Below are 13,551 nucleotides of genomic sequence, written 5' to 3'. Positions count from 1 at the left end.
AAAGAGTGATCCCAGCAAGGAGAGAGTGGTTTGGGTTGGAAGTGATCTTAAAGATCATCCAGTTCCAACCCCCCTGCCATGGGCAGGACAGCTTCCACTAGTCCAGGTTGCCCAAAGCCCCATCCAACCTGGCCTTGAACGCTTCCAGGGATGCGGCATCCAGAGAAGCAATGAACCTACACTTGAAGTATTTGAAATACACACTGGGTGAAGCTACTCAGTAGGACAGAGGAAGCCCAGCCCCACGGCCCCTGCTCCATCCAGGCTGTGAGCAGTGCTCAGGGAAGGAAGGCTCAATCATGCTCAATCACTCACGTCAAGGGGAGCTGGGACCTGCCTATTTAACACTCTGTCTTTGGAGGAAGTTTTAAAGATGCAAACCTCAGGTTTTTAGATCTGAGACTCTTTCAGATAGAAAACTGAGGCATTTCTTGGATTGTATTGTAGGTGTGTCCAGGATGAAGACAGCATTGCTGGATCCTTCTGCAGATGTCATCTTCAATGACTGACCCAAGGTTACACAGTGACTAAATGGCAGAACTAAAAATTGAAGTCAGAAATTGTGCTCTACTTATTATAAAGTACTATTCTTCCTCAATGTTGCAGTGTAAAATGTAATTCAAGTTCCCACAGTACACATAAAGCTCATCTGCTGAGTTTTGGCTGTTGCTGGGATTTTTCAGCACATCTGCTTTCACATGTACCAGTTCTGCAGGCTGTTTTGTAGAAACTACAAAAGGGTAAATTTTATGGTAGCTGGTTTTTTAAGTAACTTCTTCCACCTCAATCTCTTTATCCACCAATTTCAGATGGAAAAATGCACATCCCTCTTCATCCATCTCATTGAGATCCCACCGAGACAAATCTTCTAATGTTCTGTCATAACTGTGCACAATGTCAGCTTAAACACAGCTTTAGAGAAAATTTCAAAACCCTACAATTCAATAAAGAAGGTACATTTACCATCTGAGAGGACTGGTAGTCCTTGGAGCAGAAATGTGTCAAATGCTCCAACACCATTTCCATTGTTCCATGCTGAGAACTCAGCCTTGCTGGCTAAGAGAAGGTTGGGCTCCAGTATGAACACCTTGAAAAAGATCCAGGCCTGAAAACCAGGCTAATTTTAGGTCTGTAATAAAATACAGTACGGTTTAAAAGCTATTAGAAGATCTAACTGACAAGCTTTATATTCTGTTCTTCTAAAACTTACACATTTTATGAGGTTCAGGCCACCAATCCCTGCTGCACCCAACTTGCCAGTTCTTGTTGTTCTGTTTCTATCTTGGAAAACTGGCTAGGTTACAGGATACCAAAACAGCCACTAAGTTAATTTGACCAAAAGAAAAGGATTCCTTTCATTGCTCCTTTAACAATTATGGAATCTGATCCTTTGATGATGGTGGATTGAATATTCCACAGTTCCTTTGGACACTTAAGGGAATCTTACTGATTTCTCAGTGTGCAGTCCTGCCTACTGAGGATGATGCCATCTGAATACACTCAGTCCATGATCCTGACAGCTATTCTGCCAAATCAGTGAAATGGACACATTCTTCACCAAAGCTTTAATGTGAATTCCTGTTAACACATTTGAAGAGTGACCTAGACTTACTGCTTCTCTCATGGATTCAGTTTGCACCTAATAATCCTTTGTCATCTAAAACCTGGGGGAGTTTTTATGTTACACAGATTTTGCTGTATGTATCTAAACAGCACAGCATAATGGCACTGAAACGCAAACTGCTGTATCCAGTGGCAGTGCAGTCACACCATGAGATCATAAATTACATCACATTACAGGCATTATCTGCAAAGATGGGCAACATCAATTCTCGTCTGTCTTTGGAACTGACTAGTCTTTGGCTTGTCTGGATTTTTGGTTTTGTTTTGGTTTTGGATTGTTTTTGTTGTTGCTATTGTTTAATAAGTTCATTTTAATCTGTTTTTAAGGCTAGGATTTTTTAAAGAAACTACTTCTCTTGGACAGTCAAAGGGATCTGAGAACCTGTCTCTTATCTTCTTTGAAAAGCCCAACCAGTTTTCCCTTCCCCTGTTTTGAATCACCCAAATTTCTGTGTCTAAACCAGAAGTAATCTTAAAAAGGAGGCAAATTATCAAAAAAAACAAGAGCTCCATTCCTTCCCAGAAATGCTGGATAAGCCTCTCTGACTAGGAAAAATTCCCTTGCAGCTTTAAGTCTGATGAGTACCTTTGCCTGAATAACCACAACATCCCCCCCTTATCTGCCTGTAGTCCAGGGAGCATCCACCCACTCCCCAAATGGGGGAATATGGAAGGAAAAATGCTATCAACGAGCACTTTACTTCCCTGTTAGAGAAAAAACCCACCAACACAATGAAACCACAATAAACCCTACTGATTTGGCTTACACAGCTGATTTTGAAGCTCAGAAAGTATCACTGCTTTGGACTCAAGCTGTGGCTGCTCAGCACCATGTAGTGTCAACTCAAGTGCCAAGACTCTGGTGTTGAGAACTGGCTTAATACTCTCAAAATTTTAGTGAGCAGACTCATGTGAACTCAAGAACTTAACACATCAGAGGAAACTATTTGAATGCCCTGTAGTTCAAGAGCTTGTAGGCAAGTCAGCACATTGCCCAAAACAAAGCCAGTAAACAGAACAAAAGCCCAGGGTTGACTGCTCTTGAACAGATGATCTTTATGAATGAGATGAACGTTTCTGGAACAGTGAAACCATTGAAGCTGCCTCCACAGCTTGCTACCAATTAACAACAGAACAGGGTCTCTACACCCAAGTGGAAAGAAAATGCCTGTATGGATTGCATGTGGATATTGCAAGTAAAATTAAAAGCTTGACGAAAGGTAGCAAAAGATCAGAGAATCAGACCTTCCTTTCAACTTGTGGTTAATATTCATCCTCAATGAAGCCAAATGTTACATTAGCCTAAATGGAAAAACCATGTCGAATTATGCTATCAATTAGAACACCTCATTAGCTGGTGTGGTGATTCAGAACTGCTGATAGAACTGAACTCAAGGCTTGAAAATACCTTGATCAACACTATCCTTGGCTTTTAGGCATTAAGGATGTACCTGCAATATCCCAGAAAAATCGTTTCAAGCCGAGGTGAATATCCCTAAAATGTCACCACACACTGTCAGAATCAGAGGGCTTAATTGTACTCTCAAACCCATTCTCATCAAGCTCTACTACTGCCAAGCAGCTGTCCTATAGACTGTAGGCATGTTCAGCTTTGGCACAGCTCCATTAACTTAAGTGAAGTTATGACAGGAATAAATACGGACCTATTTTTGGTACTGCAGGCATTTTGCACGTTCACATCCATCTTTAGTCCCTGGTCAGTATCAAATATGGAAAAGCCTGATCCCATCTGCACATTTACATTACCATTCTATGAAACAACCCATAAAGGTGTAGAGGAGTAAAGGTGTAAACCCCATAATTTTTTGTTGTGTTCCCCCAAGGGGAACAGTAGAGATTAGAAAGAGGAATGTGGATAGAAGCATTATATAATTTGGCATCCTCTCACCACAGCAATTATAATCTGTACATGTGAGTTCTTTATATAGAGCAGTGAGGAGGAAACCTTGGTTCTGTTCCCAGTTCTTTTGACAGAATCTTGTCTGCATTACACTAATTCTGATCTAAAATTCCATTTGTAATCCCCTGACATGCTTCTAATTCACACTGGGTTTAATTCCATTTAATTTTATAATGGTGTCAAATTTTAAAAAATACACAAGCCAAGTTGCACCTGGACAAGAACATCTGTTCCACTCATTTTCAGAAAATACACAGGAAAGTTCACTGGCTGCACTAGTGATAGAGGCAGATGCTCTTGCACGGTGACAGAAAATGGCCCCATTTTAAATTAGCATCTTCTGAACAACGCTCACATTTAATCCCACTTTGTACCAGAACGCTTCATGGTTTTGTAATGTAAGCCTGTAGTAGTGCTTCACTCAATAGCTTCCTAAGTTTCTATTGTCATAGCAAATGCACACTCACAGCTTTGAATTCATTACGCTCCCATTGCCTTTGGATTTGTAGCCATATCAGTTTCTCACAATCTAATAAAAACTGGGCCCAGCTGTCTTGAGACACACACTGCTATGGGGTTCTGTGATGGGCTTTGGAAAGGTCCATCTCTCTGGCGTTGCGTGTGAAGTTCATTGCTCGGACTTAAAATCATCAGGAACAGAAAGGCATGAGGAATGCAAGAGCTTATTTGAATTAATGTTTTCTGTAGCGGTGTAAGATTTAGATGCTTACTATTTGTCTGTGCTGTAGTCACAGCAGTGACCACTGTGTAAAGCATATACACATGAATAATCTTTATGATCCTAACAGAGGAGCTCTGTCAGGCCAACCTATAGCTCACCTTGACTTGCACATCTCAGTGTCTGTGACCATAACAACATCATCTCTCCATGCCACTAACAGCACCTGGAATAAATACTGCAATACCATTTTGGAAAGAGACTTGCAAATCACATCTTCCCGACAGAGATGTGCATCTGGGTATTCTTAATCTATTCATGTGTCCTTTGTTTCCACAAGGTTAATAGTACCGGCTCCTATATTATTTTATGCCTGACTTGACATTGCCCATGGCTTCATGTGTTTGGAAAAGCAAGGAAAACATCTGTGACTAATGAGCGTATCATAGAAGAAAGGTGATGACGATGATGATGATATAAATACCACAAACTACTCTTGACTTTAAGAACCATCAAGTTAAGAGGAAATAGGAAGGAGAGGACCTAAAAAAATGCTCTCTTTCCTCTGCTGCTATTCTCTCTACCCTCTCAAGAAGTGGCATGTTAAAAATAGCCACCACTTACAAGCTAACAACCTCACATCATCAGGTAGTCCCCTTCTGTAACCTTGCTGGCATGCTTCAAATACACCTGCTCCATCATCTGGAAGAGTTGTCAGATCAGAGGCTTTTCACAGCTGGATCTGCTTAAGCATTCCAACCCAGCCTCAGCTGCCATCAGTCTCTCCCACATCAGCAGTTCTGAACAAACACAAATTGGCCAGATTACCATTAAGCAACTTCAGCTATTTTGTAAAGAGCAAAGTATCACTACTCAAACTAAGTGGCAAGGACCAGATTTTCACTTGCCCTAAATCAATGTAGTTTCTCTACAGCCAACATCAGAATTTAACTTCCAAATTCAAAGTATTTATTCAAATCTTCTTTACATAATGATTCCAATCCTATCATATTCTCACATTATCTCCATTCCCCTCAGCACATATTTCCTATCAATTTGTATTTAAAAAAATCCTCTTGCCTACTGAGCCCAAGCATCCAGTCCAGCTGCACAGTGCAGCTCTGGAGCCATGGAAGAAGAGCTTGTGGTGCTCACCAACTGCCAGCTGGTATCAGGGAATGATGAATATCATCCTACACTTCCAAGTTTTGCCAAGTACACTTCACAACCCAAGCCTGCAGGCAGCCACTCTTCCCTAGAATCAAAAAAAAAAAAAAAAAAAAAAAAAAAAAAGGAGCATTTCCACAGGGCAACCATTCAGGAGCAGTTCTCTGCTGGAAGTCACCTGCAATACACCATGTAAGGTTACTAATTGCAGTATTACAAACACCAGCTATTTCTGAACGTGTACCAGAAAAAAATAATCTACAAACCCAGATTGTTCACAGTGGTAACCAAAGGAAACACAAAAAGTGCATAACACAATGCCCTGATACGAATGCTGCCTACCTCCACAGCTCCTTTAAAGAAAGATTTGTCCTGAGTTGATGTTTATGGAAAATAAAAGCGCATCCTTATCAGCTAAATTTTGGGGTAATGGTTCTACTGAAATTCTTAAATCAAAAAGTTCAGTGAAGCTTCTTCAGATTTACACAGACATAAATCAACCATCAACCCAACAGCCGTGAACATTCTTGAGAGTCAACATCTGCAAAACCAACCTCCCTCACCAATGTGATGATCTAGCAAGGGAATTTGATGAGGATTACCTAACCCATAAACTGTGGGAAAAAAACCCCAGCAAAAAGTAATAATTCATTTTATTTTTAAAAATCACACGTGCATTTGAGGGAGAGGTTTACTTGCACCTGCCAAACATCACACTCAGTTTTAAACCAGAAAGCTTAAATGACCACTTCACAAGGAAATGTACAGGAAACAATTACTCTTTAATCTCTCTATTAACCTAGCACAGAATAATCAAATTTAAAGTGCTGCAGGGCCACTGCACAGCCTCATGCAAGGCAGGATCAAGCTTCCTTTCTCAAATTTCCTTATATTTTCTTTGTTCTCCCATTCTCCCATTAGCAAACTGATAACTTACCCTCCTGCTGTTCTAACACTGATTTTTTCAAGCATTTGTAATACCCGCCACCCAAAACTGACATAAAAACCTACTCATAAACACTGTCCTAACATTTTGTTTCTTACCAAATCAAAGGAGATTCCCAGTGTAATGATTAATGACATGTTTGTTGCCTTAAACAGCTTTGATATTTCAACTTTTAACCAATTTTATTTTTTTAAGGTGACAGGTCTCCTGCCACCCTGAATTTTACCCATGATGCTGTACTGAACTCACATGGTTTAAAGCTACAGTATAAAGACCTGACAGCATTGCATTTATTTAACACACCATATCATATGATTTTTAATAACACTGCTCTCAGTGTCTGGAATATTTTGGGAAAGTATCAGTGTCAGAACGCCCCATGGCCATAAGGAAGATCTGGCTGATGTTTATCACTGGAAAACAAACAACAGGCCGAAGGCATAGCACTGAGAGAGAAATTTTCTTAATTTCATATTTCCTCTTGAAATTTTAGTGTCAAGGACACTGTTACACACAACCTATTTTCAAATAAATGGCATACAGGTGATGGAATAATTTTCTGTTTTCTGAGACATAATCACCTCCTGTATGAAAATTAACATGAGCTTTGTTTATTCCAGCAGTAAAACAACCTGTATTCAAGCCTGCCCAGCTGTCTAGAAACTCAACTGATTCCACTGTAAAAGCAGGTGTAGTCAATCATTCCTGTCACAACATTAGCACATTACTGGCTGTTGGCAAGTGGGTCAGCTTGTCACAGGCAAAGCACTTCTCAGCTGCTCTGTTTCCTTCCATCCTGGTTGGCACATGAAGCAATGCTGTTACAGCTGCTGAATTCAAAAGGCATCCATCTGTTTAACTTCCTAAAATGACTTTAAAGAGTGGGATACAACAAACACATCTGCTACCTCAGCACGTTAAAAAAGATCATCTGGAAATTAACTGGGAAATTATAAATCTTTTTAGATAGGGATCCACAGTGAAGCTCCAATACACATGTAACATCTGTTCCACCTTCAATTATAGCTCGTAGCTTTGCACCTCTGGCTTTCTGAAGAACAGGGGCAAGCCTTAGTTGTAACCAGCTCTGTATCCCCTTATCTTTGTTCACGAACACATCACTGGGCATCCAGCTATTCAGTTCTGTCACTCCTGAAAGGCTCAACTGGATAAAACCTTGAGCACTGTGGTCTGACCTCATAGTTGACCCTGCTCTGATTAGGTTAGACTGAAGACCTCCTGAAGGCCCTTTCAATCTGAATTAGCCCAACTATTCCCAAATAAAATAAAAGATAAAAATTTTAAAATTCCATTAGTATCTACTGGAAGAACCCAAAGTGGAAATCAGCTATGAACAATGAACTGGTCCATCACAAGAAATGCTTAGGCAGGAGGGCCAGCAGAAGAAACCAGTGGATCAGATTTTAGGAATAAAACATTAGCACATGTTTAAGTGTGATTTTCCTTTCAGTTCTTCTCTCACATCTCTCTCAAACACAAATGTGTTATCACTCTGAATTATGTGAACAGATGCTTACATCTAGGATTTGCAATTTACATCAACCTAGCCAACATTAACAGCGATTTCTATACCAAATGCAAACCACAGTGCATGTTTTCACCCTAAGGTACAACATATGTGTAACCTGCAGCACCAGGACATCTCAGTAAGTTCCTTGGCTACCTGCTGCATTCTCAGCAGACTCTTCAGGCATCCCGATTTCATCTGCAGAGCACAGGCAGAGCTGGTGTAACATAACCCAGGAGAGACATGCATCTTCCACAGGTCTGTGGGCACCAGAAAGGCTGGCAGGAACACAGTGAGCCATGAGAGATCCCACACAAGGAGCTGCCATATCCACTGGAGAGGTGAGAGGAACATACAAGGACACAGAAGAAAGGCAGGCCCTGGGGAATATGTTAACACCAAACTGGGAACCAGGAGAGGTGCTCTGGCTAAGTGCTTGTGAGCTACAGGCCAAGGCAGACCTTCAGTAACAGGAATTAGTATGTGATACTCAATATTAGAGCAAAACCTCTGAAGTGCAGCACTTTGCAGCACTACCACTGTTCTGCATGTATACAAATGAGAAACCAATTTTTCTGTGCTGTAAATAGCTTGTGCAATTAATGGCAGTTAGCTGTTCCTGTCTTTTTCCAATTACAGACTCAGGAAAAAAAGGGCATATTAAGTTACCTCATGCAATTCTGGACCACCTACTGTTAGAAGAGCAATTTGAGGATGAGCTGCTACTGCTAATTATCAAAATTAAAACCTGAAATAGAAATGTTCACTTTTAAAAGTGAGATGATTTCCTATTGCAGGCATAACTTTCCCCTGCTCTCCCCTGCCAACAGTTATCACTTTTGTCTGAGATTTCTGGACTGAAACTTTGAACACAGAAATGCCATCATCCAGAAAGCCTTTCAAAACATTTTGGGTCACCATTTTGGGTCTTTCAAAACAAAGCCATTTATTTACCCTTGGCTAATTACCTTTTAGTCTCTCTGCACAGACACAAAATATTTATGTTTCTACTTTGTCTCTTCTCTTACGTTTTCAGACAGCTGCATCCATTTCCAAAATCACCATGATGTTTCTACCATGATGTTAGGAAAAAAATTTCTCCTGGACAGTACTGCTGTTAGTACAACAATAAAAAAATTACAGCTATGTATGCATATGCATGTGTGTACACACACATACTGTGAGCCGAATAAAAAATGTGGTGATGCCTAATTCGACCTGAGAAAACCAGAACAGCACTTCGACATAAGCAGGAAAAGTTCGACACTATTTGCAGCACAGCATCACCAATTCCAATCTCTCTTACCCTGTGCTGAACAAACATTTCCAATTCAAATTAGCATGCCGTAAAAAAAATCAGAGCACTAGCAAATACCAAAGCTTTGACTTGGCATTAGCAAAGATCAATGAGAATTCATCACTGTAAGCCCACTACGAGCACTTGCTGCCCAAACACACTGGGAGTGCTGGGACAGGCAGGACTGTGCCTATGCCACCCATTTTGATCACAGGAAGTTCAAACTTCATTAGGAAATAATTAAATAGCAGATATCATTCTTCTAAACATCATTATCAACTTTTTAAAGCCCACTGAGAGACTCCTCACTCCAATACCTTGTTCTCAGCTGCTGATCATTTTGTGCAACTGTAACACTCTGGTATGAAGCACAGAGTGCCAGTGCCCACCTCAGGCTGGAAATTTTGAAATGCTTTAACCAAAATGCCAGAACCAAGGTAGAAAAGCACCAGTGACCTTTGCTTCAACAGCTCAGGCACTCCAGAGCTTTGAACAAGGAACTCAGGATTGGGCAAGGTAGTTAGGTTTGTGCCAGAAATAAGTTTAACATGGTTTTTATGAAAACACACACAACACAGATGATTGTAAAATCACTTCGGTTTACACATGGTCCATAAGAACACTTAAATTCAGCAGCTGAGGTCTGCTGAGTCTGTGCTCTCCTGAACACCACACTGCTCCCACGAGTGAGGGACCAGGCCCACAGCTGGACTGAGCACTCCCCAGTCCAAGGGGGACCAGAAGAAACAAAAGGAGGATTCTAAGCAGCAGGGAGGATAACAAGGCTCAAAGAGAAAACCTGTATGTGGGGCTGAGAGCATGGATTATGGAAGGACATGGAGATGGAAACTGGTTCTAAAGAGGAAGGTCTGAAGAGCAGAGCCAACAATGGGAACAGGACTGTGATGAACACCCAGATACGGAAAGAGAGAGCATTAGGACATGGAAGCTCTGAACGTGTAAACCACTACACAGTGTATGCCCCAAAATCAGGTTCACATTTCATACACAAAGTTAACAGAATATTAATTTTAACCTTCCCAGTGTGTCAGGCCCATATTTATGTAACAGAGATTACAGCATCCCCATAACCCACCAAACCTCATCCAGAGGTGAGGTGAAGGCACATTACTGCCAATACAGTATTCAGATATTAAACTGATCAGCACTGTGCACTGGGAAGCACACACCAGGAAAAATCCATGAGGGTGTCAGGAGGGAAGGAAAACAAAAATTTTGCCATTAGGGAGGAATTTAGTTAAGTACAGTAAATAAAGCTGAGAGTCTCACATACTGTTCTTTCTTAATTAAACACACTATTAAATAACTGGTCGCTAATTCACTGCTCTATAAGACCAGCATTGGAAAAAACAGTGTATGATCACGCCCTTAAAAACTGTATCATCATGACAAATAGGCTTTATCTCACAAAATGTAAAAAAAAGATATCTGGGACATGTTGTATTTGGCATTTCCTAAACTTTGGGTTCTTAACCTTAGTATTTAGGCAACCCTAATATTCTTTTAACACTTTGTTTGTTCAACAAGCTTGATATTGTTTCCCAGTGTATATTAAAGAGTATATCAAAGAACTTCAGACTCTTGCACAGAAGATTTACAGTGACTATTTGCATTCTGGGGTATCAGCACATCTGCACACAGCCCATGCACCCCATCCCAGTGCTCCACACAAACACCCCTGCAGCCTGCCCCAACCCTTTCAGCACAGACGGGATCACAAAATATCCTGAGCTGGAATGGACCCACAACAACCACTGAGGTTCAACATCCCACCACAGGCACAGCAGCAACTGCAAGGTCCTCTCTGCACAGTGATGCTGGGATGAGTCCCACACAGCTCTCTCTCTCCAGGGAAGGAGCAGGCACAAGACCAACTCTGGCAGCCGTAATCTGAGGAGAGTGAGAACACATTATCAGGACCACCCCTCCGTGCTGCAGAGGCAGCAGCTGCACCAGGCGCGCTCCGGCGCCCATCACACCCTTCTCCGCAGCTTCCCTCCCTCAGCTGACAGCCAGGCCTTTTCTGCACACACGTACAATGTCACCTGCAAATGGGTCACCAAGCCTGTGGCCCAGTCCCCACGGCAGCCAGGCCCACTCCACGTGACAGCCTGGCACCCCGTCAGCCGGGCTTGGCAGGCGAGGCTGGCACGGGCTCCCTGGACAGCGAGCAGGCAGGGGGGACAAACAGCAGATGGCTTTTGCTATCTCCACAACAATTCCATCGTGGTGGTCGTGACGGCCCTGACGTGCTCCACGCCACCTCCAGTGCCCCACTGCAAGGTGAGCAAGCTGCCCTTTCCCAAGGACAGCCCTTGTGACCAGCCAGGAAGGGTTTGAAGGGTCTGTAGTCAGGACACAAGCCACACTTACTCAACTTGAACTTCCTAACAGGAACAGAGCACCACAGATCTGACCAGTTCCGGCAAAAAGGAAAAGCACTTGTACTGCAGGAGAGTTGTGACCCTGGAAGTCAAGGATATGGGATGAGAGCCCAGTGCCACTGCCAAGCTCCCCTGCAAATGTAGGCAAGCTGGCCTGACAGCTTGGCAAACGCCTCAAATCAGGCTGCCCAAAATAGAAACAAGTAAAATTAGTTGCTGCTTTGGAAATGTATTTCTTCGTTTTCTCTTTATGAACTGTAAAACCAGATAAAAATGTCTGCACACTGTCCAGGGCACGTCACAGCTCTTAGCAGAAGGACCCCAGATTCTGAGATGTTACCAGATAGAGATTTCATTTAAGCATGGTAGCATTCTCCACTATGTAATTAATGCTGATCTACATTTGTGTGACCCAAAGCCAGGTTCCTCTGCACTGAAGGGGATGTGGGGATGCCATAGCTGATATGTGAGCAAATCCAAAAGGAAGGCAAAGGCAGCAACTATACTCCTAGTAAGGAACAAAGACTATTAAGTGTGTCGTCTTTTCCCAGTCTTGATTGAAATTAGGAAACAAACAAAAAAAGTTTAAATTGGTTGTGTTTTGCTCAGTTGGTCAGAGCATGGTATTGATAACACCAAGATAGTGAGTTCAATCTCTGTATGGGCCATTTACTTAAGAGCTGGATTCAGTGATCCTTGTGAGTCCCTTCCAACTCAGAATATTCTGTGAATCTGTGTTTTCAGCTCCTTAGCAAGACAAAACTAAAAACCCCAGTGCACAATAGTTGATTTTGTATTTCCTGAAGGGCATAGCTAGCATCAGTTCTGCAGGCTAGTCTACAAACTTGGGCTCTTTGACATATCCTGGGGATTTACACACATGGATGCAGCAGCAGCTAAAGAAAACAGCTGGAATTATTCCCAAACCTGTATAAATCACAACAGGGGAGCAGTTGGAAGTGGGGATAGAGAGCCAAAGTTTGACAAATGGAAAAGACAAAACCATTGGAAAAAACCTTTGGGATGTGTAAGCAAGCTGATGAAGAGTAGAAATAAATAAAGTATAATAAATAGGTTATATATAAAAATATCTGTAAAGCAATCTAAAATAACAGCTTTCTCTTTTGATGTTATTATCTGTTTTGAGTTCATGTTTATGGCACTACCAAGCCCCAAACAAATAAGATGAAAAGTGGGGAGGGTTATGCAGATAACATTGTTAGGGAAGGAAGAAATAAAGGAAGGTACTGTTTGTCTTTCCTTTTACTCTCGGTATTTTGATTCCCTGCCCCTTAAACAGGAGGGTGCGGGAACTCTAAAGCTGTTTGTGACTTTGAAAACTTAGTTCTGTTCCCTTGATCCAAAAATTCCACAAAATGTTCCTCCTCCTTTCCATATTATGCTTTACCACCTCGAGCCAGAGCACAAAGGGCAGCGGTTTCCAACATGTGTGCGCACAGGCACAAACCTTTGTGTGGCAGAGCTGTGCTGGGAGCAGATAATCACAGCAAATAAAAGGCAGCTCTGGATATAACAATGTGGAAGCAAATCCAATTGCTAAGGACATTGGCTGAAAACAGCCCTCAGAAACAAAGAACCAGCCACATTAGAGCAATCTTTCATACTTGTATAAAATAAGTAATTGAGTCATGGACAGGGTAAAGCTGGGAGCACAAAGAAAGATCACAAGTCAAAGCTGGAAACTGTCCCAGTGGTCCCATATTTCAGCTCCCGCTCTGTTTGCTATTCTTCCCACTCCGGGTTTAAGCACAGCATCAAAGCTCGTTATTAGTCTGTAATCAAGACCATTAGAGCTCTCGAATCCAACCTGAAGACACACTGGGCAAAAGCTGGTGATGCAGCAGTAACGATCCCCTCCGAGTAAACAGAGCGTTGCTCCGCACGATGCCGACAGAAAACAGTCCCTTTGTGCCCAGGGGCCTGCGAGAGGGCTCACTTGAGAGAAAATGTTGTCTTACGCACTA

At 42.0% G+C, this 13,551-nt stretch overlaps 1 long non-coding RNA gene across 1 annotated transcript in view; it reads left to right on the top strand.

Moving 5' to 3' along the window:
* LOC108449001 overlaps positions 1–656 on the top strand; it is a 1,950-nt gene extending 1,294 nt beyond the window's left edge. The window contains exon 2 of the long non-coding RNA XR_001865094.1: positions 448–656. This is a non-coding gene — a long non-coding RNA (uncharacterized LOC108449001). The remainder of the gene's footprint in view (positions 1–447) is intronic.
* The last annotated feature ends 12,895 nt before the right edge of the window (positions 657–13,551 follow it).

The sequence above is a fragment of the Corvus brachyrhynchos genome, unplaced genomic scaffold (genome assembly GCF_000691975.1).
Source record: "Corvus brachyrhynchos isolate BGI_N302 unplaced genomic scaffold, ASM69197v1 scaffold169, whole genome shotgun sequence".
Classification (NCBI taxonomy): domain Eukaryota; kingdom Metazoa; phylum Chordata; class Aves; order Passeriformes; family Corvidae; genus Corvus; species Corvus brachyrhynchos.
This window is presented reverse-complemented; position numbering and strand designations above follow the sequence as displayed.